The sequence below is a fragment of the Triturus cristatus genome, chromosome 3_1 (assembly GCF_964204655.1).
Source record: "Triturus cristatus chromosome 3_1, aTriCri1.1, whole genome shotgun sequence".
In the NCBI taxonomy this organism is placed as follows: Eukaryota; Metazoa; Chordata; class Amphibia; order Caudata; family Salamandridae; genus Triturus; species Triturus cristatus.
In genome coordinates this window covers 1,009,375,560-1,009,400,360 of record NC_140583.1, presented here as the reverse complement: position 1 = coordinate 1,009,400,360, position 24,801 = coordinate 1,009,375,560, and positions in this window count along the sequence as shown.

The following is a 24,801-nucleotide window of genomic DNA, read 5'->3' as shown; positions in this document are numbered from 1 at the left end:
AGACCTGGAGGACAATCAGGGCTTAAGGGCATGTGCCCGTGTATGGAACAAGAGAGCCTTTATCCTCTCTTGTAGAGTTAGGTTAGAGGACCAAGAAAACTCTAGATTATGCCAATCCGAGGCATGTGTTTTGGATTTTTCCTCAAGCTTTCCGTCTCTGCAAGAGACCTACGTTCTTCTGCAGGTAACGATGGCATAGTGACAGGCATTTACTGTGCCAAAGTATTTACTTTCCCAATGGAAGTCAAAATCTGAGTAAAACATACACTCTGCGGAAACAATGACATTTTGATGATGAAAACTAAAATATTCTAGAGAAAATATGACTAATGACAACTATTTTGTGTGTTAAGGTTACACATACATGTTGTTGGGGGTATGTCTATAAGAAGTGTAGTGTGTGTGTGTGTGTGTGTTTGTCAGTGTCTTTGTGAGAGAGTGCGAGTTTAAGTCAGATAACGGGTGGGCGGCTGATGTTCATGTATAATAATCCTATATGAGTGGAATATGTTTTTGCAAGTCTTCCAGGCTTGGCATGTTCTTCATGTTGGAGGAAGGTTGTTACTTTGCACAGCTAATGCCCTAATTGCCTCTTTCAGTGAGGCGCCAAGTTTGGCAGCACTTGTTCTATATAGGTGCCGATTCCGATCCGGGTCGGAAAGCACTCTGACCGAGCTGGATCCGGAGTGTTTTCCGACCGAGCCGGAGTCCTGCAGTCCGACCGAGCGAGTACGATGCGGCCGTATGCTGCCGGACTCGGTTTGGTCGGACTCCCATAGAAGTCAATGAGAGCCAGTCGTCCGACATGTACATGGGCTCCCATTGACTCAATGGGTACGTGTTACACAAGGGCACCCCCTACAGTGGGTACACGTCGCTGCCATCCACACCGTACATGCCTGTGTTGGGGGGGACCCTTGGGTCTTCCCGTGTCTGAGTCATAGGGCTGCGGGTGACAGGAGGTCCGACGCAGACCCCCAAAGGCAACCACCCGGACGTTTTGCGAGCCGGATACTCCGGCTCGCACCGGCTGTCCGACGCGTGCATCGTGCTGGCTCGGTCGTAAAGCGCATCCATTGCACGCCACGGTTAGCTTACGACCGAGATGTACGGAGTGGTTCGGGCCCGGAAACGACTCGTCGGTGAATTTCACGTAGCTCGCATCGTACTTGCTCGCTCGTACAGCTGTACGAGTCAGGCGGAAAACACGCGTACGGCTCGTAGTTTTTCCGGCCGGATCACATTCGGTGCCCTTCCAACCTGGATCGGAATCGGCCCCTTAGTGTGCCTGGGGAGTTCATTGAAATGTACTGCTGGCATGGGGCACATTGGGATTTTGTACGTTTCTGTGAATTCATTAATGCTCCTTTGCTTCACACCTGGCACGTTGGGGCATATTTACATGAAAATGGTGCAACGCGGGTCCATAAGCAATTTTTCTGTGCCCAGCTGTGCCATTTTCAATACATTTATTGCTCACCCCTGCACCGGTGCTAAAAAAGCTGCCTAGCCCCAATGCAGGCACCTTTGCACCATGGCGCAAAGGTGCCTGCATTGCAGGGAGGATTGTGTTTGTGCAGGAAGGGACACCTTCCTGCATAAAAACAATCAGAATGGTGTTTTGCTTGTTCTATATAGAAAGAGCAAAATAACAAGAAGAAATACAAGTATTTCTCCTCATTGTGCCACATTAATGCCTCCTTTTGAAAGGTGTTAGCTTTTGATGCAGCCTCAGATTTACAGATCCTTGTAAATCTGGAGCAGTGTCAAAAAGCCGTGTGTTGCTGGAAACGCCCACAGCAACACCCATTGCATGCCCCTTACCTCAGAAAACTGCATTACAGAGGTCCATATTTACAAGGCTGTGTTAAGCCGTGCAAAGTGGCTTAGAGCAGCCTTGTAAATATGGGCTTGCATTGAGCACCACCGGAGTGTCCAAAAAAATTGACGCTCAAGTGGCTCTAGGGGCTTGTAAATATTCCCTGTTCCTTTTCACTTTTTTGTACTATTTGCATCGGTTCTTCCACAGTAGGGAGGAAAAATGGCGAAGTTAAACCTTTTTCTTGCTATTGGCATGCACCTGGAGTTCAAGAGTCAATTGAAAAAAGTAACTGATTCAGATACCACAAGCTACGATTCCTTAGGATTTTTTTTTTAAATTAGCTTTACAACACAACATTAAGTAATATTACAACACTGAGGGTACATCTTGCACATAACACATCACATGTTGCGGGCTGTTAGCATGTGGACAGTCCGCAAACCCAGCTTTTCAAACTTTCCATGGACCAATATTTAAAAATAAAAGTCACCATTTGACAGAGAAGCTTTAAGTTCCTGTTGTCCATTTCGAGTCTGTTATACCATATTTGGGTTGTGAACCCGTTATTACAGGGTCAACAAATACAATTTCTGGACAGGCTACAGGCTGAATGGCCAGCTCATGCAATGCATATTTGAAGGCAATGTACAGCAGGATTTGGAAGTCTGCGGCAGATTAGCAAATTATTAGCAAATGGACACCTTTCTGTATCCATTGGGGATGTGCATGAAACTCCATATATTAAGTGTAACATAAAGAGGTTCTGCCAAATGTTATACTAGTCCATGATGCAGCACCAAAGATATTAGCAAAAGGTATATATTTTGATCCCTCCTTTACCTTGCCCTTTTGTCAGATCTGTCTGAAACTTTACATTCCTACCCTGCTGTCAACTCGCTATCAGCCTATCAAATACAATGCGTATTTATTAAACAGGCTCAAAGTTATTTGCAAATTAGAACTTTTTTTGAACCCTCACCCCCCATTTAACTCTGCCACTTATTGATTACTTGGCATGAAACTACATATTTCTTCAGTATGCCAAACCTGATAAGTGCCTGACAAATGTCAAGCAGATGTGTGACAAGGCACCACAGAATATATTTTACCCCCCCCCTTTAAATTTGCTCCCTCTTGATTGATATACATAAAACTACCAAGAGAAAAATAACATGCTAAAAATGTGCCAGGTTCTATCGTGATTTTTGCGACAGTATCATAGTTATTAGTAAAGTAGCACTTTTTCGACACTCTCTACGAGAATGAGCCATACTAGATGAATCTGCATATATTTTAAAACATTAATAGTGAGAAAAACATACTTAATGTCTATACAATTTTGTTCAGATTTTTGAAATAGTACTACATTTATAAGCAAATCAATATACATTACATTGGCAGCAATAGCACCGGTGAAGAAAATATTTGAGTCAGAATTTCTATAGGAAAGGCATGTTTTTGTTTCCTTGATTACTTTGGCCCATTCTATAAAGCCACACAAATAGTTCCGAAATCTTTCATTCCCTTCGGAGCCTTCAAGGTGAATTGTGTGCAGATACATCAAGCAAGGGCAAAGAAAATTGGTGGTCACAAAGTGTGAGTTACTGTTTTTATTCCCAGATGGTTCTTTGTGCTTCAATATAGAAAAGAATGTCTGAATGGAATTACATCTACTTTGCCGCAGCATTAGAATTTTACAAAATGATAGTTTTTTGGGTTTTTTTTGCTTTGAGGCAAATCCATTCAGTATTTTTTGAGAAATTAACATTTAATGGGATGCTTATGTTGGGCATGACAACGTTAAATTTTAGAAATAGTTGAACTGTTAATTCATGAATATTCACAGATCCTGATCTGCTCGTTTCTATGAATCCCAAACTTCTTTAAATGAGCCAATCTGAGTGGCTGAGGGAGATTTTTCTCTCATTGGCCTGGGTGAATAGGTGGATCCATCTTCACAATCCAAAATTAGCTCATTGGCTATACGTGACACTGAGAGAAAATTATAGACACCATTAAAGGGCGTGGAAACTTACTCCCCGAATCCTAAAAAAGTTCCAAAAGGCACATAAAGGGCAAGGTGAGCAAATCTTGTCCCCAGGCCCATGTGGGAGGACCCATGGGATCACCCCTTTGATCAAAATAAAAAGAATCTTAATTTAGACACAGGATCCAAAATATATTCTTTTTAAACAAGAAAGAAACTTCTGGCAGGATGCTAGAACCTGTAGCCAACCACTGATCTGCAAGGCCTAAAGGTGTGTGCAGTTGAGGTTGTCTGCCCACCGCAGGTGGCCAGGAAGCAGACTCTCTAGCCAACACCCAGTGTGCACTACCAAAAACCACTCTTAGAAGCTTTTGGCTCCCTGCATAGTGTTGCGTGTATGGCCTGACTAGAGGCCAGCCCTTCAGCAAACAACTACTGTGCATGGCCTAAGGCAATGTGCCGCAGGGGTTGGCCACCCATGACAGGGAGCATGAAAGGCCTGCAGCCAAACCCTGTTGTTCATTTACTTCAGCTGTTCTCAGAGTGGAAAGGCCACCTGCAGAGGGTTGGGCATCGAGTCTGTGGCCAACCCCTGCTGCGCACGGCAAAAGGGGATGAGCAGCACTGGTTGGCCACCTTCAGAGAATTGGGCGTCTGGCCAGGCCTTGCAGCCAATCACCTGCTGCCCTCAGCTAAAGGCCACATACAGTGGGGTTTGCCCATTCACGGAAAGGTTGGATGCACTGTCGTTTTAGATGTGGCATATGATTTTTTTTTTTTAAAGATTCACTGCAAAAAACAAATATTAAAGTCAATTTATGATTTGCTTTGTTATGCTTTGGATTTAGCAAGTTATGTTTAGGACCATAAGAAATCAACAGCCGCACAGGTCATAACATGCACACTTACAAATGTAATGCTCATGACCTCACAATATTCATTCCAATAAATATCAATATCTATGAGGAAAATGTAATTAGATAACAACGTATAATTAAACCAATTATTAATACTACCTACATAGTTATCTCTTTCCAAGTGGTAAGTCTAATGTGATATGTAATGTAACATGCAGATTCATTTACAATGTTTGTAAATGCATCTGTCTCACCAAGAGCAAAGGTATTAGCATTGCAGTTGGTGTGTGAGTTATGGTTTTCATGGCTGTTGTTCGGGTTAAAAATTGTATTCCTAACCATAACTTCTGAATTTGACTGGGCTTTGGTTTTAATTCAAAAACACAATTGCACATTAACTTTGTTTCTTAGGTTGATATTTGGGGTGTTCAGAATATACATGCATTGCTTTTGCATAATTACTCAAAATTGTGGCAGAATTACACCTAATTATGTGAATGCAACTGGGACATTTAGCCCTTTGGCATTGGGGGGAAATGCCTCATCACTTCATTTTTTGACATGAAGACACATTTAACGCTAAAATAATGCACAAAAAACCACAGGCACTCGTGTTCTGTTGTCCACACACATTCACTGCAAATGTGTTCAGTGATACTGTAAATAGCGTGTAAGCTGTAACTTTTTACTGCAAATGATGCATAATTACAAAAAGGGAAGTAATGTTGAAAGCTTGTGAATTTACCATAAAAGCATAATGTGAAATTCCTGAAATTACACAAATTACACTGCGTAATTCATTTTTGGCCCAGGTCTAGTGAATGTGTGTGTGTTTATGTGTATGTGTGTATGCAATAACCACTGTGTAGTTATGGTTCAGACTGTGTTTTGATTAAAAAGAAAGTTTTTAATTTGCCTATATGTTTTACCCTTTGGACACATTTGCATGAAACTTCGCAAGTGCAAGTTACTTACTCAACCAGCTAGGTTTTGGCACATCGGGTCTCATGAAGTGAAAAAAAGTTTAGAGGGAGTGAGCATGGAAGTGTTTTCTCCTTTTAACTCATATAGGAAATTTTGCTAACACCTACAGAACAAATGACTGAACCGATTTACACAATATTTGGCATGCATGTAGAACTTTAATTAGATCACAACCCTGTTTTTTTGATCTGGTTTAAATCAGTTCAGTAGTGGTAGAGATTTAAAAAAGTTTACAGGTAGGTTTTAAATGGTTAACAATTTTGTACATCTCTGTTCCTATAACTCCTGAGTCATGACTAGCAAATCACGTCATTCACACTTTGACATTTTTTTAAAACGTGACAGGTTGGATTAGGGCTGACGTTTTTCATTTTTGGCCATTTCGGCCTTTTCAAAACAATCGAGGCTCTAACTTTAGAGTGAAAAAAAATATTTCCGCAGCCTTCGTGGTCAACTCATAGGGGGTCGACCCCAGAACAATGGTCTGTGGTACCCAGGTGCAGGGAAAATGCAAGACTCTCTTGAGAAAAAGGGCCTAAAGCAGCGCGTGACTCACGAGTCAGAGATAAATTGAGAGCTCCCAAGGGGCCATTTTAAGATGCTGGATTCATTTGTTATTTTGTGCCTGACTCTTGAGTCAATTCTAACTCACAAGTTTCAGGCACTATAAAAAAAAATTACTTTCTGACTGCTTGGAAGGCACGAGGTAAACAACAGGCTCTGGCCTCAGACCAGGCCATGTGTCCAACCCCGTTATGCAGCACCTATTGCAGGTTGGCTGCAGGAAGTGGGTGAAGACTGCGCGAAGCGGGTTGCAACATCCGCAGTAAGCTGGGCGCAGGCCTGGACTCAAATATTAATACATATGTACAACCCGAGAGAGAGAAAGAGAGAGAGAAAGAAAGAGAGAGGGATCCCCACATTTAATTGTGTTATGAACCCTTTGTTTGGTGATGCAGTCTACCACTTAATAGTGGCTGGTGATTTATTGGTCACTGTGAAGTAATGACCAAAATGCAGCGGTCGCAAAATGGGGTAGTAGCCAAATAGTGGGTAATGAAATCTTCACGTAATTTTGATTGCTTGGTCTGTCGTAGGTGATAAAGAGAATGCACCACCCTCGATTTAGCAGTAAAATTAACATCTATCAGAATCATCTCTGGTTAATCCATACCGAAACTGAGGAGCCTCGGTGAATTTTATGATGGAAAATTACGTGGAAGAAGTTAGCTGGAAGAGATCATACAGAAATCAGTCGCCACCTAAGGTTAGAGAAGTCGAAGGGAGCAAGCCTTCCACTGCTCTATTAACCCAGTCAATCGGTCTCTCTTTTTAATTAGTTGGAAAATGGGACATCTGCTCATGAGACTAACAGGCCCACCACCCAGGACTTAGTGAAGAATACTCAGCTGAAATGGCCCAGTTAACCTCCAGGACTGAGTGGGTTTACAAAGACCAAGGATGTTGACCCACCACTTGCCTTTAGCATCCCCGGGATGAGTTTCCTCCAAAGTACATCATGCGGGCGCTATTGCATAAGGATGTCATTCAGGCCTCAGGCTCGTGGACATTTGGTCTACTTGCTGTGCCAGTCAATGGAAGGTTCAAATTATTCACAACTGTGAAATGGTTCTTGCGCTCTTTATGGAACACGTGTTGCATTAATCCTAACCTTAACCAGTGTCCTAAATGCCTCTGACAAGCTACTGTATCAGGCGGTGAGTGTTAGACTACTCGGCCACCTGCAGGTGAAAAGAGTATAAGATGAGGCAATACTTTCCTTTCAGTTACTGAATAATGTAGTCAGCCATGCCATCAGTGTGGTCTTCCTTCGTGACGTAATTCCATGTGTCCTTGGTGCAATTCCTTGACTCTACTACCTGCATCCAGGGAAACTCTGCCTCCTTTGATCACACCAGCCAAGGCCGAAGTAGACTTTAAGCAATGGAAAGAATGACCTAGGATTTCAACCAGCATGGCAAGCGGTTGTAGCAAGCAATACATTACCACTTCTTGGAAACCCTTGCATTTATTTGCCTTTCTTGCCTCATAATACGTCCTAATTGTGAAAGGACAAAGCAAGGCGACGGCAAAATCCCGCTTCACGCCGCCCACCGGGAATCCTTGCATAGGTCCACACACACACGCACATGCACGCACACGCACGCACGTACACGCGCGCGCACGCACCTCACTTCTGCACCAAACTGTCATAAAATAACCCTTCGTTCAAGTAAATGAAGCCCCCGCTCATAACGTATGAAAACCTATCAAGAAATGTCGAAGCAAGCCATTGACATTGTCTTCTACCCGAAAGCCCTCACGTGGGACAAGTAGTGCTCTACAAATCTAATGATTGATTGATTGAAAGTTTCGGCCCCCTTGCACCCTTCCGGCAGAAACACCATGAAGCAAGAATACAATGAGTTTTAACTAGGCCTGGGCGAAGCACTACGCTACGCTCGCGTAGTTTGCGAAGTTCGCGCTACTTCGCGCTACGCGAACTGCACGTAGCACAGTGCGAACACGCGTAGCGTAGTGTTGCGTAGTGCTGCGGTCATTTTTTGCTTGCTCACGGTCCTCAACGTCAAGTTGGCGACCGCGAGCAAGCAAAATGACATCCTGGCGAGACTTTTTCCTTGTTCGCGATCGCGAGCATGGAAAATAAACCTCCCGGCGAGATTCCCAACGCGAGAAGGTCAGGTTTCTCATTGCGAGGGGTCGCGTATGCTCGCGACCGCTCGCGATGAGAAACTACCAGTTCGCGTTGAGAAAGCTGCAGCTCGAGTAAAAATCTACTCGAGCAGCAGAAAACTACAGCTCGCACTGTGCAAGATGCCATTTTCAATGATTGCACAGTGCCGGTTGCTTGTCCGCACTGTGCAATCATTGAAAACAACATCTTGCACAGTGCGAACATGTTACTTCGCAGTTCGCGAAGTGCTACGCGTAGCTCGCGTAGTGCGAACTTCACTTTGCGTAGCTTCGCGAAGTGCTACTTCGCGAACTACGCCCACCCTTAGTTTTAACCCCTAAGCCTTCACGTTTGCAGCTCTAAATAAGCTATCTTTACATAATAGCATCGGGAAGAATTCGTTGTCATGGAGATTGCTGCCATCATCTTACTGATTTATGCAATGCCAGGGTGGCATTACATAATAATTAATACAAATGCCTGAGCTGTTCGTTAGAGCAGAGTGTGGGCTAATTTTGATAGTGCGCCATCACAGTCCGGTCCGACAGTGGTACAATATGCCTGCTATCGTGGTAGAGATTACACTGCCTGTTCACAGGTAGGCACAAGGTAGGTAGAATCATAAAGCATTTATACACGTTTGATAATGTCAGTATAAACCATATTGCATGCTAATATGTTTTATTTCTGCTCTATGAATGCTACTGAGTGGTTCACATAACCTGTCTGTCAGGCCTGTCTGTCAGGCCTCAGAATTAAAATGAGTTTTCCTGCTATGACAATTTCTAAACCAAAATACCAAATGCTTTTTATTTTAAAAAATAAATAAATATTATGTTACATCAGTCAAAAAGCGTATTAAAATTCCAATGTTAATGGAGACTGAAATAACAAAACTGTAAATAAATTATTTAAAATAAAATTTAACAGTCACCAACCATCACATAAATTAATTGCAACACATAAACCAAACAATTCCACATAACAATCACATAAGCTTTACACAAACATTATAAAATTACATTTCCCATGCAAAATGAAATGTAAATAAATAATTCTCAATGCTCTGTAGCTGCAGTTCTTTGTCCGTATCCAAAAAGAAAGAAATACTAATCAAACAAAAATAGGTAAAAAATTGTCCCTGAAAAGCCCCCCAAAAAATGCAAAAATGAAATGAATCCAATAAAAATCCCTCAAAACAATACAAAGTATGTAAGAACCATAAACAACTTGAAAACGTGTTTTAAAAAAAGTAAACACTCCAGGAAACTGAAAAAAAGGAAATCAAATTAAGAAGCATTGGTCTATTATCAAGCAGTAAATAATTTCCTTTAAATAAAACAAGGTTCCTTTCCAATGCCCTTAGGATATGTTTGTAGACAAAAACCTGTTAAGTAAATTAAATAACCCACCCGTAAAATTCATTACACTCCCAAACAAATACAAATACATAACCGTTAATCATCAAAACATAACTAATGTAACTTAATTTAACATAACATAGTGATACATTATGAATATAGTGTACAAAAATGCACACCTACAGACTCATCAAAAACAATTAACAGTAAGACATCTAAATATACAAAAAAATGCTATACCTACCTTCTATACCTCCCCTTAAACCCCCCCTTAGTCTCAAAATCCTAAAAAAATCCTTAAAAAATGACTTACCTGTTCCGATGAACAGCAGCACCTTACCTCAAGCTAGCTCCGGGACAATAGACTAAAAATAACAAAAATAGATTACAAAAACAATAGCGATGAAAAAGTGGCCTCCAAATGAGACTTGATAAAAGCCTATTTCCCTATAAAAAGTAATGAGAAACATTGTAAAATGTTAAATAAATGTATAAAGCCATGCACAAAAAACGTAAAACTTGTCATAAAATGTTCTGACAAAATGTTAAAATTTTTTAAATCTGGGGGTACGCACCATACATACACGGGTGGGGGTACGACTCGTACATACACGGGTGGGGGTACGACTCGTACATACAAGGGTGTACATACACGGGTGGGGGTACGACTCGTACATACACGGGTGTACATACACGGGTGGGGGTACGACTCGTACATGCACGGTGGGGGGTACAACTCGTACATACACGGGTGGGGGTACGACTCGTATATACACAGGTGTACATACACGGGTGGGGGTACGACTCGTACATACATGGGTGGGGGTACGACTCGTACATACACAGGTGTACATACACGGGTGGGGGTACGACTCGTACATACACGGGTGTATATACACGGGTGGGGGTACGACTCGTACATACACGGGTGGGGGTACGACTCGTACATACACAGGTGTACATACACGGGTGGGGGTACGACTCGTACATACACGGGTGGGGGTACGACTCGTACATACACGGGTGGGGGTACGACTCGTACATACACGGGTGTACATACACGGGTGGGGGTACGACTCGTACATACACAGGTGTACATACACTGGTGGGGGTACGACTCGTACATACACGGGTGTACATACACGGGTGGGGGTACGACTCGTACATACATGGGTGTACATACACGGGTGGGGGTACGACTCGTACATACACGGGTGTACATACACGGGTGGGGGTACGACTCGTACATACACAGGTGTACATACACGGGTGGGGGTACGCACCGTACATAGGGGGGGCTAGGGGGTGTTCGGCGCGTACCGGGCCCCCTTTTCCTCACGCTGCGCGGCGTACTTAGCTTTTCCGGCACTTTTTGGGTGCCGTAAAAATATTGCCTTCCGGAGTGCTGTCGGTACGAATCGTACTTGCTGGTACGTAAACAGCTGTCTCACTCCGTACGAATGTCGCGTATGCACTGTCCCGGATCACATTCGTATGTATTTTTCTGTCGGTCGGTGTTTTTTCCGATTCGTACGGAAATGGTGTTTCCGTACGATTCGTACTTGCATGTTTGTACGGTCTTTTTCCCGGGTACGAGTCGGACGGAGAAAACGCTTCGTCCGACGATTCGTACCGGGTTTCTCCAGGATTGGAATCTACACCTATGTGTAGATACCGTCATGCGAAAAGTGCCTGAGAGATGCAGTAATGATTCATTTTTTTAAAAAATGTACACGTGTTTAACAACATTCTGAACAAACCGGAAATCAGATTAGGGACAAATACGAGGGAAAGGAATGAAGTTTTCTCAATATTCCGTTGTCATAAGAAATGTATAACTAAAGGAATAAACGGACACTAATAATAGTCACTACAGCCATTTTCATTTAAGAATATAACTATGGAATGTGGAATATACTTAAGACGAGTATCTATACTAAAAATGCTCCAACATAGCCTCCAATATAGCCTAGTAGGTTAAATAATAGAGCACAGATGAGGTATCAGGTCTATAGTGACTAACAGCGATGTAAAATTAATCCCACAGACAATATCAAAACGAAATCATCGTTACTTCAAGTACCAAAGCGCCAATTGAGAAAGCGCACACAGACAAGAACCAAGTGGGAATCTTGAAAGAAGAACCAACTTTCGTCAATCTGATCTGTATGCAGGAACTAATGGTAAGGAGTGGTAAATATATCTAGAGCATTGTAGAGCAAACTCACGATATAAGTAAATATATTAAGCCCTTCCCCATTTTCTTTAAAATAAACACAGGAACAAAAATGAAGAGATATATAGATGACTGATGTTGAAAAGTTAATATATCCAAAAATACAGAATCCATTAACTGAGAGGAATTCAAACGGTGGCTCCAACGAATGCAAATAGATATTACAGGAATACAAGGTATGTATTCCAACTATATCAAGGGGAATCCTATTACTTCCGACTAAAATCTATAAACAACTAAGCAGATCCATATATTTTTGTATCAATAATAGAGAAAGATACATACGGTGGTAGCGGAGCACAGATATAATACGTACACGCTATCCCAAATAAGAGAGAACCTTTACAGACAGAAAGGTATTGTGTTTTTATCATATATAAAACAGCAATAAATGAGTAGTTATGTCCTCTAAATTTGTTTATCATAAATTTAATGCATAAAAATTAGAAGTCTAACAAATGACTGGTATAAGGACAGTTGATAAACTGATAATTTCCTATTATAGAAAGAGCAGTCATTGATACACGAAGAAAATAATACTGAAGAATCTAGATTAAAATATGTAGACCTCAGAAATATATTAGGCCCAGAGAACGAAGCAAGACGAAGTAGCGATTGTTTTATAAGTATATATAAAAATTTTTTTTATGAATACTAACTAATTGAAGAATTTCTTTGCCACACAGATTTATGTTTAATGTTGTTAGTCCTGAAGAAGGTGCTAAATATAAAGAAATCACCGAAACGCTGCGTCGACACTTTTTAACAACCCTACAGACAAGAATAAAATAACTGTATAACTGTATTGATTTTAATTTTGTGTACTGATTGGATATTGTATTGGTTTTATTGTTTTTAAACACTTGTATTGACTACACCAAGTAGAAGTACAGTCTGTCTTCTTTCGACAATTATGAGAAGTCAATGAAATTTAGATTGTAACCGATTACAGGAGGGAGAGGAAGACATCTTCCTAAACACAAAGTGGCCAAAAGTAAAAATTGTTATCATTTATCTTCAATAAATTTTTAATACCTTTTATATATTTCGGGTCCTTTGCTTGCTTGTTCTCTAATGATACGATCTGAACTAGAGGGTGATACTTGAATTTAAACAAAACTGTACTCTAGGAGCGTTTTGCTTCCTCCTGCATGTAAGAAATCGATAGGGACTTTATTGTTTTTAGTAGGACACTCAAGGAGTGACATTTACTATTCCCACTCCAATCTAACAATTTTTGGGGAAGGTGTTGGACACTAAAGTGGTGACATTTACTTTTCTCACTCTAACTTAAACCAATTTGGGGAAGGTGTTGCATTCTAAAGGTGCGAAATGTACTATTCCCACTTCTATCTAAACCAATCTGGGGAAGGCGTTAGACACTAAAAGGGTGACATTTGCTATTCCCACTCCAATCCAACCATACTAGGGGAAGGTGTTGGACACTTACAGGGTGACATTTACTATTCCCACTCAAATGTAACCATTTTAGGGGTAGGTGTTGGACACTAAAAGGGTGATATTTACTATTCCCACTTCAATCTACACCAGTTTGGGAAAGGAGTTGGACACTAAATGGGTGACGTTTACTATTCCCACTCCAATCTAAACCACTTTGGGAAAGGTGGTGGACACTAAAGGGGTGACATTACCTATTTCCACTCCAATCTATACCAACTTGGGAAAGATTTTAAACACTAAAGGGGTGACATTAAGAGGCCAATTATGATGTCGGTTGGAAAGGCTGAACGGCATGCATTTCATCCGAATCCACGTCGGAAACCTTGTTTCTGACCGACTCGGAAACATTTCCGACCGACCAATTACGATGGTTGGAAACCTTTCGGACTGTCCGACTTGGTTCTGACTCATGTCAGAACGGATTTTGGAGACACTGAGTCGGTCGGAGCCGACTCGTTCGTCTCAACGGACCACGTTTCCAACCGATCGATCACAATGTCGGATTTGGACAGCCTTTCCGAATCGGTCTGTCTGACATAGATCGGTTGTCGGAATCCGACTTTGGGGGCCTATAGCAGGCCCCTTTCACCTAAAGACCTCTGGTAGTGGCACTTGGGGTCCTCTCTTTCCAACAATGCACAGTGTGACAGGCACCATGGGGTGCCTGCCACAGTGTGCAAGGTTTTCTGGAATCACCCCTTTCTTTAATAGGATACTGTGTTGTTGGTCAGAACACAGGCTCCCATTGAACTCAGTAGGAGTCTGACCGAAAGGTGTTCGGGAACATCTTAATCAGTCGGTCGGACTCCCCGAATTCGAGTCGGTCAGAAACCATTCCGAAACCGAGTCGGTTGGAATGCTTTCCGACCGACATCGTAATCGGATGGTTATTATTCTCATTTTAATCCAATCACATTAGGTGAAGGATTTGAACGCTAAAGAATGTGACATTTACTATCCCCACTCCAATACCACCATATTGGTGGAAGGTGTTGGACACTAAAGGTGTGTCACAGTTAACTATCCCACTCTAATATAAGGCTACTTCAAAAAGGTGTTGGATGCTAAAGAGGTGACATTTACAATATCCACTTCAATACAAAACATTTTAAACAAGGTAATACATATTAAACAATTCAAATGCACAATTAAAACTGAACACCACATATTTTTTGCTAGAAATGTAAATAAAATGTATTCTAAAAACAAACAACCATTTACCACAAACCTTTGTATATATATATTCACTGAAAAAACCATAGGTTTCAGGCACGTTATAGTTAGGAATTAGCATTTAAACAACCTTAGAAATTCATTGAAAAAAACATAGGTTTCAGGGGCGTTATAGTTAGCTGGACTTTTCACTCATACAAAACCATTGAAATTCCCCCGTTATAGTTAGTTCAGCTAACTATAACTCGCGCACCCGCAATGCACTGCTGATGACATCACAAATTGCATTACTCATGACATGGTCAGTGACATCACTCATGACATCACTGATGACATCTCAAATGACATCACTGATGTCATCACTGATGACATCATCCAGTGAATGTGTGTTTTTCTGAAAATTACATATGTTTTATATATGTATATCTCAAGGTCGATGGAAGAATAAATGGGTATATAAGTGTCTAAATGGATGATTTGTTTTTGAAAAATTGATTGTATAACTGACTGATTAAGTGTATCTTAGTGAATACATGGCTTAGTGAGTAATGTTTAAATATGTAAGTATCTGTATCAGTCTCTCACTTTGTGTATAAGTAGCTGCATGGGTTGGTGAGTAGCTACATGAGTGTCTATATAGGTTATTAGTTGGTTTTTTGAGTATCAGTATGAGTGTCTGAGTGTCTGTATGGTTCGGTGGCGGTATTACGTAGTGCATAGGTGCATGAATGAGTGACTCACTGTTTGTATGTGTTGAAGACAGCATGTGTGCAGGACTGTATGGGTGGATGAGTGTGTGCATGGGTGTGTTAGTGAGTGAATGACTGTCTCAATGGTGTCTTTATGAGTAACTACATATGTTTTAAACTAGTATATGTGACTATTGGTGTATATAAGTGAGTATATGTGAGAGTGAGAGATTGAAAGAGTTCCTGTATGAATAAGTATGTGTTTCTATAAGTGATTGTTTAAAAGACTAAGTATGTGTAAGTTTCTGTAGAAATAGGTGTGGTGGTGTGTGTATAACTGTGTATGCAAGTAAATGGATGTTTGATTCTTTATTAGCATGAGTGACTATGTGTGTGAGTAACTCTATGGATGAGTGGCGTTGTGTAACAGGATGTATAGGTGTATGAGTACATATGATGAGTGAGTACATGTATGAGGACTGTATAGGACAGTTGGTGAATGAGTGGATGTGTATGTGGAGCTTAGAATTACTGAATAGGTTGTTGTAACTGGAATTGGTATGTCCATTGTTTTGAAAATTTAAGTTTCTATTTTTGAATGTGTGTATCAAAGGTTATATTAGGGGGAGATGAGGTCTGTCACTCTATCACAAGGATGATGTCATCAGTGATGTCATTTGGGATGTCATCAGTGATGTCATGAGTGATGTCACTGACCATGTCATGAGTGATGTAATATGTGACGTCATCAGCAGTGCATTGCGGGCGCGCGAGTTATAGTTAGCTGAACTAACTATAACGGGGGAATTTCAATGGTTTTGTACGAGTGAAAAGTCCAGCTAACTATAACGCCCCTGAAACCTATGTTTTTTTTAGTAAATTTCTAAGGTTGTTTAAATGCTAATTCCTAACTATAACGTGCCTGAAACCTATGGTTTTTTCAGTGAATTTCAAAGGTTTTTTAAATGCTAATTTCTAACTATGCCTACAGAGATAGGACATGTGAAGAAAGAAGAAAAAACGCACAGAAAGAAAAGAAAGAAATGCAGAAAGAAGCAACAGAAGTCCTCAAAGACGAAGAAAAGTGCAGGAAAAAGGATAACGTGCAGAAAGAACAAACAGAAGAGCAGAAAGAAGCCTTGTTGCAAAATCATCCTGTACCCTCAACTTTTTCAGACGGATACTGGTGGTAACTGAGTCTGACTAACCAGCGCTAGAGCCAGTGCTATGTTAAAAGACACCCAGAATACAGTGAAAATACCTACATACACTAGGGAACACTATGCGTTGGGGTCCCCCTGTGATTAGCATGACCTCCTCTGTAAGCCCCTAGTATATAATAGGGCAGGGGATTAAAACTACCTCTTAAAACGCGCCACAGGGCGTGTTTGCACACGTCACCTCAGGCCCCGTCCCCTCCCTTCCCCACTGTGTAAACACGCCCGGTGGTCATTTTAAGTTGCCTTGAATCCTGAGGGTCCCTAGGGTCCAACTAGCCCACTACGTACCTCCAGTAAGCGCCACAGAGCTGCGTTGCAGAGAGGTGTAAAAAGTGGCACGGCCTGGACCACCTCTTTGCAACGCAGCTCAGTGGCGCTTACTGGAAGCACCTGGTGGGCTAGTTAGCCCGCAGGGGCCCTCAGGATTGAAGGGGAATAATTTCCCCAACTTAAAACACGCCATAGGGCACACGTCACCTCAGGCCCCGTCCCCTCCCTTCCCCAATGTGTAAACACGCCCTGTGGCCGTTTTTTAAGTTGGGAGATTAAGTCCCCTTGAATCCTGAGGGTCCCTAGGGGCAAAATAGCCCACTAGGTATGTCCAGTAAGCGCCATTGCAGAGAGGTGTAAAAAGGGGCACGGCCTGCACTACCTCTCTGCAATGCAGAGCAGTGGCGCTTACTGGAAGCACCTGGTGGGCTAGTTGGCCCCCAGGGTCCCTCAGGATTGAAAGGGAATTATTTCCCCAACTTAAAACGAGCCACAGGACGTGTTTGCACACGTCACCTCAGGCCCCCTCCCTTCACCACTGTGTAAACGCACCCTGTGGCCATTCTGAGTTGAGAGATTAAGTCCCCTTGAATCCTAAGGGTCCCTAGGGTCAAACTAGCCCACTAGGTACCTCCAGTAAGCACCACAGAGCTGCGTTGCATAGAGGTGTAAAAAGGGGTGTGGCCTCAGAACACCTGTCTGCAACGCAGCTCCCTGGCGCATACTGGAGATACCTGTTGGGTTAGTTAGCCCTCAGGGACCCTCAGTATTGAAGGGGAATTAATTCCCCAATTTACAACTGGCCAGGGGGCGCGTTTGCAGAGTGCTGCAAGAAGGGGGTGTGGCCTCCGGCGCAATGCGGGTCTTTTATTTATTTAATTTTTTTAAGAAGGAGGGCTGTGTGGCCCCCTTCTTTTTCTAATTTATTGGCCCTGGGGATCCCATCCCCCAGGGCCTGCACCCTAATTTTTTTTGTTGAATAAAATATATTTGGCCCTCCCAAGTCCTTAATCGGCCCCGGGGACCCCAACCCCCGGGTCATGGCCTTTTATTTTTTTTAATTCTTTAGGAGGGGGGCTGCGTTGCCCCCCTCTTCATGCCACTTATGGCCCCGGGGACCCCATCCCCCGGGGCCGGCCTTTGTTTTTTATTATTTTTAAAGAATATATATTTATAGAAACAACTAGAACATGCTGGACAAACCGTATGTACCTATCACCATGACGATTTGCGTGATATTCATTAAAAGGCGACTATGCATACAATGAATCCATGTGGAATGTATTTACACCGCTAGTGAAGCTCTGACATGTCTGATGCCCTACCGTGCCTAATCCCGGCGCCCCCGCCGGTGGGTACTCTCCAAGTAGACACCCTTGTCGTTTATGTATACAAACATGGGTAGCTATTGATGGGCACATTTAATACACACGCACACCAAGCCATTCAAAGGGGATTCGACAAAAATTCGACCATAATATGCAAGAAACCCCTCTCATGGTTAATAAAACACACATCCACCGCCAGATGTGTAATACTTTTTATTTTACTCTCTGGAAATGAGACGAACCTCACTTGAGAGTCACAGCGTGCTCCTGGCTGAGCCCAATGCTGTGTTACACCCACCAGTGCCCGCCGAGTGCCACACACCTCTGTGTTGTATTCCACCAGCTAGTGCATATGCTATGACACTCTCTAGCCCATCTGCACTGTAACACCACCCCGTGAATATGTCATGCCACACTTGCCTTCGCACGCGTTATATTGCCCCATCTAACGTGCCTTCCTCGATGCCTATGTTATAACGCACAGCGCTATGCCATACATATTACAATATGGGATCCATATCTTTGTCACAGTGCATATGCAACGTTACACTCCCCAGCACATATTTTAAATTACAACTTTAGAGACTTGTTAGGTTACACAACACTGCCCTGTGCATATTACACTCCAAGGTTCATATCGCATAGCATGCGCTAGAGCCTGTGCTATCTCGCGCTCTCCAATGAATCTGTCATAGCGCACAATGTATTGCATATTATATTTCACGCCCCGGTTCATCTTATATCACACTTTTTGGTGCATAGTTTATACCATATACTATATCTAGTTTTCATTTTCAATCGTGCTCTCAGGACTATGTTCTATATAACACTGCGTCCACCTACCCTTTTCACGGGCATTACATTTTGCGATGGGGGTGGAGGGTCAGGGGTTTTTTCTGCCAAGTGAGCCCAGAGTCACAGTCACAAACGTCCTCTTTTTCCTGAATAAAAGTGAGATTATGCTGCATACTTGTTCATATTTTAAGTAGTTCGCACAGACACACATTTTAAAAACAATAAAGTTCCTAATACCCACCTTCTATGAACAGTTAGCTTGCTGCCCCATCCACCTCCTCCCTATCCTCTGTTGTCTGAATCCATGGACTAGCCTCCTTCCACCTGCCTTGCAAGGTCTGATGTGCTGCCATTGCCCTCCATTTAGCATGATGTACCAGTCCACTCTTCCTGCCCTCCATTGCCCAATTCTATGGCCCATCATTGACCTCCTGCTTAGCCTCTGTGCTTAGCTTGCTGCCCCTATTCTCCTTCCCCCTGCCCACTGATGTCTTTGTGCATGCCCCTGCTCCATCCTTTTTGCCCACCAAGTTCCATGGACCTGCCACTCCTATCTACTCTGAGTGTTATGTTGAGCTGCCACTCCCCTCCCACTTGCCTAGCATTGTCAGATGACTGTAACCTGTCCCTGCCACCTCCACCCTGCCTGTCCACATGCCATGCCCCTATCCCCTTCCTCCTGTCCTCCATGGTCCAATTTACTGCCACACCCTTCTGCCCTCCCTGGTCTGTTGTGCTGCAACTGCTCCTCCTGCCTGCTCCGCGTGGTCTGTTGTGAGGCCCATTCCCCTGAACTCTCTTGTCTGTGCCCAGGTCCTGACCCTCCCTTCTATCCTCCATGGTACTTTGTGCATGCCCCTGCACCCTCCTTCTTGCTGATCATAGCCATTGTGCTGCCACTAACCCTCCCGCTTGCCATGCACGGTCTTCTGTGCAGCCATGGCCCTTCCCACCTTCCCTGTGAGGTCAGCTAGCTGCCCCTGACCCCCTCCCACCTTCCCGCCATGGTCTGTGTGTATGCCATCATAGTCTGATTGTTGCTCTCCATGGTGTGTCTTGTTTCTAGTGCCCATCGTGCCTGACCTCCATGGTCATCTTGTTGCTCCTGCCCTGCCCCCTTGCCCCCAGCCCTCTGTTTCCATGTGCAGACCCCTAGTCCCTGCCTCTTGGCTTGTCTGTTCCATTGTAATGCCCCTGATCCGTCCCTCCTGCCCTTTATGGTCTGTCATGCTGCAGCTTTCTCTCCTGTCTGTCCATTATGGTCAGCTAGCTACCATTGCCTCTTTCCCCTCTGTTCTCTGTTGTCCATGTGCATGGTCCTGTCCCCTCCCTATTGCTTTCTATGGATTGTTGTGCTGCACTCCCATCCCACATGCCCTATGTGGTGTATTGTGCTGCTGCAAACCCTGATGCCTGCCCTGTAGGGTCAGTTTGGTGCACCTCTCCATGTCCCTCCTGTCCTCTGTTATCTGAGTCAATGTCCCTACCCCAATTCCTCCTGCCTACCATGTTCCAATGTACCATACTTGCGAACATTTTCAACTTGGTAAGAGGGAGATTTAGAAAAAAAACTGGGGTATTGATTTTCCCCTTTGAGTTACATTGAAAAAGAGGAGATTGTAGACAGGAGGCAGATCAAATAAAGCCCATTTGAGCTTAATAACATTGGACGTTTCCTGGCTAAAACGGGTCTGTTGGCATGTATGGTTGTACTACCACTGCCTCTTCCTTCTGCCCACAATGGTCTATTATATTGCCACAGCCTCTCTTGCCAGTCCTGTATTGTTGGTTTGTTGCCCCTGCCCCCCTTTCCACTGCCCTCCATAGTCTGTTGTGCTGCCACTGCCCTTCCTGCCTGCCCAGTGTGGTCAAATTGTTGCCTCTGCACTCTCCTACCTGCCTTCAATTTTCAGAGTCCGTGCCCCTGGCCTCTGCCTCTCAACAGTATCCCAATGAACAACTAGATTGCTAACATTCTATATTTATTACAAAAGTGTGGAACGCCTGACGTCATCTTGATGTAATCAAAACTGTAATACCTAGAGCATTTCCTTTAGAAATTACATATATGAGAGGGTCTTATTTGCATCAAAATTATGGTTAGTGCTCTAAAAAACTAAAATGAGGACAGATTTTCTGAGTTTTCAAATACCGACAAAGAACTTTGAAATTATTTGTAATCTTTATGTTTTTTTATCCAGTTGACCACTTGATTAAATGTTGCACCTAGGGGAGAGGATGTGGTGTTACTTCCAGAGCTGCAGACTTTGCAACTGGGGAACCAGGTTGGAGTTTCTGCTTCAGCTCAACATTCTGTGATTCTGGTCAAATCACTTAATCCCCCCATGTCTACAACCAAAATGAATTTGATCTTGTGTGATGTAACCAATGCTCATGTAAAGCACTCAAATACCTGACAAGTCTGCACTTGTAAAACTGCAAATACACAAAAAATAAGTGTTTTGCACACTTCTGTCACTGGGCTACATGTGGGCTACATCTGGGTGATATTTGCGCTGCATTTGGGCTCTTTTGTCTCTGGTGGCCTTCTTGAGAGATTTATTTGTTATGAAGTTTCCTAATTTCCTCATTTACTGCAGTCTCCTCTGTAGGAAATGCTTTCGATTTTTACTTTGATTCCATCAAAAAGGTATTCAGATATGTCACACATTTGCCATAAATTCTGAATGTTAGCACTCTAGTTGCTCATTAGATCACTGTAGTAAAGCTACTGCTCACCACGGAAGTCTGCTGCTGGTATTAAAAGTGCATGTTTCAGTCTGCATATTAGAATTCTTTAATGAAGTAGAAGAGGATTTGAGAAGTCACTCAAAATGTGCCCTAATTTTTCTTTCTTCAGCACTAATCATAATTTCTATGGCAAAATGAACCCCCTCATTGTGTTCCTTTTTAAATTAATTGTTTTAAGTGTTACCAGTTTATTCCAATCAAGATGGCTACAGGTGTGCCATACTTTTGTCATAAGTAAGACAGTAAGCGCTCTAGTTGTTCTTAAGAACACTGGGACATTCTGTCATTGGGCTATACTTGGGCTACATCTGGGTGATATTTGGGCTACATTTGGGCTCTTTTGTCTCTGGTGGCCATCTTGGGAGATTTATTTGTTATGAAGTTTCCTAATTTCCTCATTTACTGCAGTCTCCTCAGTAGGAAATACTTTCAGTTTTTTATTTTGGTTCCATCAAGAAGTAACTCAGATGTGTCACACATTTGCCATAAATTCAGAATGTTAGCACTCTCGTTGCTTATTAGATCACTGTAGTAAATCTACTGCTCACCAGGGAAGTCTGCTGCTGGTATTGAAAGTGCATGTTTCAGTCTTCATGTCAGAATTTTTTTATGAAATAGAAGAGGATTTGAGAAGTCAAAATGTGCCCTAATTTTTCTTTCTGCAGCACCAATCATAATTTCTATGGAAAAATGAACCCCCTCATTTTGTTTTTTTGTAAATTAAATGTTTTAAGTGTTACCACTTTATTCCAATCAAGATGGCTTCAGGTGTGCCATACTTTTGTCATAAGTAAGACTGTTAGCGCTCTAGTTGTTCGTTAGAACACTCTGGGACATTCTGTCATTGGGCTATACTTGGGCTACATCTAGGTGATATTTGGGCTACAGTTGGGCTCGTTTGTCTCTGGTGGCCATTTTGGGAGACTTATTTGTTATGAAGTTTCCTAATTTCCTCATTTACTACAGTCTCCTCAGTCGGAAATACTTTCAGTTTTTTACTTTGATTCCATCAAGAAGGCATTCAGATGTGTCACACATTTGCCATAAATTCAGAATGTTAGCACTCTCGTTGCTTATTAGATCACTGTAGTAAATCTACTGCTCACCAGGGAAGTCTGCTGCTGGTATTGAAAGTGCATGTTTCAGTCTGCATGTCAGAATTTTTTAATGAAATAGAAGAGGATTTGAGAAGTCACTCAAAATGTGCCCTAATTTTTCTTTCTGCAGCACTGATCATACTTTCTATCGCAAAATGAACTCCCTCATTTTGTTCCTTTTTAAATTAAATGTTTTAAGATTTACCACTTTATTCCAATCAAGATGGCTTCAGGTGTGCAATACGTTTGTCATAAGTAGGGCTGTTAGCGCTCTAGTTGTTCAACAAATGATTTATAATGTAACTAAAGTCTTAAAACCTTCTATTAACTGCAATGCTTTTTAATGAGGTGCTATCATATATATTGGTCCCAAGATGGCTGCCAACACTTCTTGGATGAAGTACTGACAGCCAACCAGATCTCACGATGAGATGTGTGGTTAGGCTCCGCCCAGATATATCTATCTTTTTAACTCTAATTTTCTCAGGAACTACTGAACAGATTAACACTATTTAAGCAAAAGGCACGAGTCTGAACGGAGGACTACCTCTTTGCCAAATTTGGTGTAATTCCGTTCATCAATTCGGGCTGTAGCTGCGGCAACAGGTCCTATGGGAAAATGCATGGGGAAAACACGTTTTGGAACCCCCCTTTTTTCTCGGCCCCCTCTTGACGAATCACCGTGAAACTTTCAGGATAGGAGCGGACCGGAGCTGGCCAAAAGTTTGGAAAATTTCGCGAAGATTCGTCAATCGGCGCCAACGTTACTCCAAATAGAATGTTGCGGATTTCCTATGGAAAACTTGTATTGTGTTCCAAACACGACAAATGATGCAACGGCTGTCTAGCCGTGGAAGCTGCACCGTCCCCATAATTAGGAGGGAGCTGTCGAGTTTGGAACCTTCTGAGCTTGGTTACGGATTAGCAAAGTTGGCGAAAACTATCAACTCACTTTGATTTGAATGCCCATTGAGGGGAAAACTGATGAACAATTATTGAAATGTGGCACCGACTGGCGGTAGTAAAATGAAGAGACACTGCATTGACCACAATGCAATACAAGTTCCATCAATGTTGCAACCCACTGGGGGGGCGGTACTATAAATGGCGTGTGATTTACATTTGTCTCTTCAAAAGCTGCATTTCATTGTCAATGCCTGTGACCAAGGTGCTGGGGCACCGAAACGCGTAAGGCAAAGGAATAAAGAAAGAAATTCAAACGCAGTGAGTTGGAATGCCCTTCATTATCTGCTGCTGAGTGCGCTTCCGAACGGAGATGTTTGGTTTAAAAAAAAATATATATATATATATATATATATATTATCTACTGGCGGTCGCCAGTAGATAGTTATAGTTAGGACCGTGTTTCCATAGGAAATCCGCAACATTCTATTTGGAATAACTTTGGCGCCGGTTGACGAATCCTCGCGAAATTTTCAAAATAGATGGGGCGCGCCGCTCCGCTCCTACCCTGAAAGTCTCGGGGGGATTCGTCAAGCGGGGGCTGAGAAAAAAGGGGGGTCCCAAAACACGTTTTCCCCATGCAATTTTCCATAGGGACCTTTAGTCCAAGGTACAGCCCGAACGGCTGAACAGAATTACTTGAAATTTGGCAGAGAGGTAGTCCTCAGCTCAGGGAAGTGCCTTTTGCAGGTCTGGTGTCAATCTGTTCAGTAGTTCCTGAGAAAATCAAAAGTAAAATCATATATATATGTGGGTGGAGCCTAACCACACATCTCATCCTGAGATCTGATTGGCTGTCAGCACTTCATCCAAGAAGTGTTGGCAGCCATCTTGGGACCAATATACATGATAGCACCTCATTAAAAAGCATTGCAGTTAATAGAAGGTTTTAAGACTTTAGTTACATTATAAATCATTTGTTGATGGTACCATACTCATTTTAGGAATTGTGGTATGTTCAAAGGTGATTTCCCCATGTGAAAAAGCCTTCTGCTGGGATATCATGATTGAGAGAAAAATATTTTCTCATGCTTTTCCCACAGAGGTTTGGAAGGTGATCTATAAGCTAAATTGAGAGCTTATTTTCTGTAAATTCACATTATCTTTCTCAG